Here is a 4,076-nt window from a genome sequence, read left to right as displayed (position 1 = left end):
GTTGTGAGGCTTGTTGGTTGAGAATCACCGATCTAATAAACAAGTAAAGTTGCTGCAGTTCAGAGTGCGGTGATTCATTTCCTGTTCTGAGAGGTTCTAACTCCTCACCACCACTGTTAATTTTTACGTCAGATTACGGTTTTCATTTTAGTCATAGTCTTTTGACTAAAATGGCATTTTAGTTTTAGTCAACTAAAATCTCCAGTACCCACTGCTTTCCTCAGAGCTCCACCTGTCTGTTAAAGCCCCAGCCCCCTGACTCTGTTGGCAAGCTGTATTGGCTGAGAGACACAGAATCCCTCTGTCTGCCTGTTTCATGGGAGTTCCGGAACAATGCCCTGCAAACCACAGAAGAGGGACTCCTCCGTCAGATTCGTGTCTGTCTGGATTTGATGTGTTGAGTGTTACCCCAAACGGGCAAGGTAGCAGTGCTGAGCACTGTGTAAAATAACAGCCTCCCCAGACCATCCAGTTCTCTGCCCTGTACACTCCCTCACTCCCATTTATTTCCCTATCCTCACTTGAAAGTCACCTCCCATTCCCCAAAGTATAATGCGCCCTGCCCTGTACGTCCCCTCACTCCCATTTACTTCCCCATCCCCACTTGCAGGTCACCTCCTCATCCCCAAAGTATAATGCTCCCTGCCCTGTGCACTCCCTCACTCCCATTTACTTCCCCATCCCCACTTGCAAGTCACCTCCCCATCCCAAAAATATAATGCACACTGCCCTGTGCACTCCCTCACTCCCATTTACTTCCCCATCCCCACTTGCAGGTCACCTCCACATTCCCAAATTATAATGCACACTGCCCTGTGAACTCCCTCACTCCCATTTACTTCCCCCATCCCCACTTGCAAGTCACCTCCCCATCCCCAAAATATAATGCACACTGCCCTGAGCGCTCCCTCACTCCCATCTACTTCCCCATCCCCACTTGCAGGTCACCTCCCTTTCACCAAAATATAATGCGCCCTGCCCTGTGCACTCCCTCACTCCCATTTACTTCCCCATCCCCACTTGCAGGTCACCTCCCCATCCCCAAAGTATAATGCGCCCTGTCCTGTGCGCTCCCTCACTCCCATTTACTTCCCCACCCCTACTTGCAAGTTACCTCCCCATCCCAAAAGTATAATGCACACTGCCTTGTGCGCTCCCTCACTTCCATTTAAATTCCCCATCCCCACTTGCAGGTCACCTCCCCATCCCCAAAATATAATGCACACTGCCCTGTGCACTCCCTCACTCCCATTTCGGGCTCTCCTGTACCACAGGTACATCCGAGCTACCAGCCGGCACGTTCACCAGCTAGTCGGACGCCCAAACAAAGCCTGGATCGGCTTTGATCGGGTCTTCACTTTGGTAACCCGGAAGCGAAGACATGACATCACTTCCGGGTTAACCCAGATGTCATCAGCACTTTTTCAAAAAAAAAATCAAGATATTTCAAAAACGCTGATCTTGGTGTTTTGAATGCTTTTAAATGCAGAGGAGGGATTTGGAGTCTTATTGACCCCAGATCCCTCCATAAAGAGTACCTGTCACATGCCTATTGCTGTCACAAGGATGCTCACAATACTTGTGACAGTAATAAAAGTGATTAAAAAATAAATAAAAAAATAAAGCAACAATGGAAAAAAATAATAATTATTTTTTTTTTTTTTAAAGTGCCCCTGCTCATGCACAAAGGTGAACACGTGCATTGGTCCCGCACACGCACGCAAACAGCAACCGTCCTACACATGTGAGGTATCACCGGGAACGTCAGACCATGGGCACCAATTCTAGCACCAGACCTCCTCTAAAGGCTTCTCTGCCTTTTGGCTAAGATCAAGTGTAGTATCTGTTCTTATCAGTTGCCAGGGGGTGGCGCTTGCTTCTGTCTCTGATCTACGGCGAGGTGGTATCAGGGATGGCAGAGGCTATGCAAAACCTGCTGGTGCAAAGGTAAAATGGAGCGGTTCGTAGCCGAAAGGGAAGCCTTCTGATGGGAATTGAGAACCATTGGGTCTGGCTAGAGGGTCGGGTCCCTGGCCTTCTGGCCTAGATTGGGGTAGCTCTAGCTCCGGTCAGTTTTTTGGGAGAGAACACTGGCTCCTCTTTCCCACTGGGGGAACGGTTAGTATTTCCCGAATGTAATTAGGTAGGAGGGATGGGAGCGACGGTGAGGCCTGATGGTAAAGGGCTCTCACCAAGCTTCCAGAACTTCAGGCCTTCCTGGCTGGGGTGGGGGCTGCTGTGGTCCGGGTTAGTGGTCAGGGTTGCGCAAAAAGCCAGTGGTGAATGTGCTCCTGAAGTGGCAGTTCAGGGGTGCCGTACAGTCACAGTGTTTAGGCACTTAATTTATGGCACCATGGTCACTTCACTACAACACATGTTTTTCGCACCTGCCTCTAGGGCCGAGCCTTTTGGCTAGGACCAGGGGAAATTTTTATTCCCGGCCGAAGGGCGGCCATTGTATTTCACGATGGTCACTTTTCACTCTCCCACTTCCTTCTCCCCACTTTCTTTTTATTTATCCCTTGTTTGTCACTTTTTTATTCTTTTGTTTGGTGTGTACACGTTTGCCACTGTGTGATGAGTAGGGTGTGGGTCCTCGTTCCTACTCTGAAAGTCTTGGGAGGGGGTGGACATGGCCTTCTGGCTTGGTTCGCCCTCTCTCATGGGGTTTCCCTTCGGGGGAGTCCCACCTAGTGCTTGGATGGGTCTGTTTCGGCAGACCTTCCAGAGAACGGGGGTCCATCTGGTTTCTGCCAGATGGACCCAAGTGAAGTACCTCAGTCCCCGTCTGGAGCCTAACACCCTGGGGGATCAGGGTAAGGTCCTTCCCTAGTGGAGGATCAGTGTAAAACCCATTGCACGTTTTTGTGTGTCACTCTTTATGTGTGTGCACTTTTTTTTGGCACCGGGTGGAAGTTTTTGGGTGTGTTTTGCACTCCACTGGCTTTTCAAAAAAAAAAAAAAAACAGACCTCCTCTAAAGTGGTAACCTGTAAAGGCTTTTAAAGTGTTGCCTATAAATAGTAAAATGCACGCTGTTTGTCATCGTTGCACGAGCTTGCGCAATTTTAAAGCGTGACATGTTCGGTATCTATTTACTCTGTATAACATCATCTTTTAAATTTTACAAAAAACTTGGGTTCTGCATTTCTTTTTTGCCTTAAATTTTCAAAAAAGTTGATTTTTTTTCCAAAAAATTGCATTTGGAAAAACCTCTCCGCAAATACCACGTCACATAAAAAATTGCAAAAGCCATCTCTAGGGCCTCTGCTTTAAAAACAATATATAATGTTTGGGGGTTCTAACTAATTTTCTAGCAAAAAAACAAACAAACACAATGTGCCAGAAAAAGCCTGGCCTTCGAGTGGATATACTCTATACATTCTTGGGGGGGAGGCCTCTGGTAATTTTGAAGTCTGCAAAACTCATCCTTTCAGTAACTGTAAAGAGACGTGAACATGGCTGCGAAAGTGTTAAAGGATGCTTGGAATAAGGTCAGTGATCTCATTTTATCTGCTGCCGCACGCTAACGCTGTTTCTACATGATATCATAAAATAAACCTGTTGCCATGGCGAATGAATCCACCTTAGACGGGCCGCGCTATCACTCTGAGATTCTTCACGTTTCCTCATTACGCGTTCCCTCGGGCGTAGGGCTTGTCAGAGAGCCTCACGTAATGAGATCCTAGAGGAGCCCAGCCTGCAGCACCCCGCAAGAGTGTCACACCATGGAGACCATAGATGTTTTATTCCAAGCGCAATCTCCAAAGACTGACGATGATATTTTTGGAGGTGGGAAAAAAAGAAAAAAAAAACTTCGAGTTATGCTTGAACTACATTTTTTGTTGAGCATTGTGACCACAAGTGGCATACGGCTAACAAGTTTCCACTTTGGAGGAACCCATGTGGATTCATTTCCTACACAGAGGTGCCATGTGGAAATAAAACCAAACAGAATGAAAAAGTGAGAAGGCTAGTTCAGGGTCCTCTCCATTGGGGGAGCGGCATATTCAGCCTATTGGATGTGGGAAGGAAATTCAAGATACAAGAAACTGGTATATAAAAATGTTTAACACT

General features: G+C 47.2%; 1 pseudogene; it reads left to right on the top strand.

The window, feature by feature from the left end:
- Positions 1–1,804: 1,804 nt before the first annotated feature.
- LOC141124404 (U2 spliceosomal RNA) lies at positions 1,805–1,938 on the top strand (annotated as a pseudogene).
- The last annotated feature ends 2,138 nt before the right edge of the window (positions 1,939–4,076 follow it).

This window comes from Aquarana catesbeiana, linkage group LG01, assembly GCF_042186555.1.
Source record: "Aquarana catesbeiana isolate 2022-GZ linkage group LG01, ASM4218655v1, whole genome shotgun sequence".
NCBI classification, from domain to species: Eukaryota; Metazoa; Chordata; class Amphibia; order Anura; family Ranidae; genus Aquarana; species Aquarana catesbeiana.
This window is presented reverse-complemented; position numbering and strand designations above follow the sequence as displayed.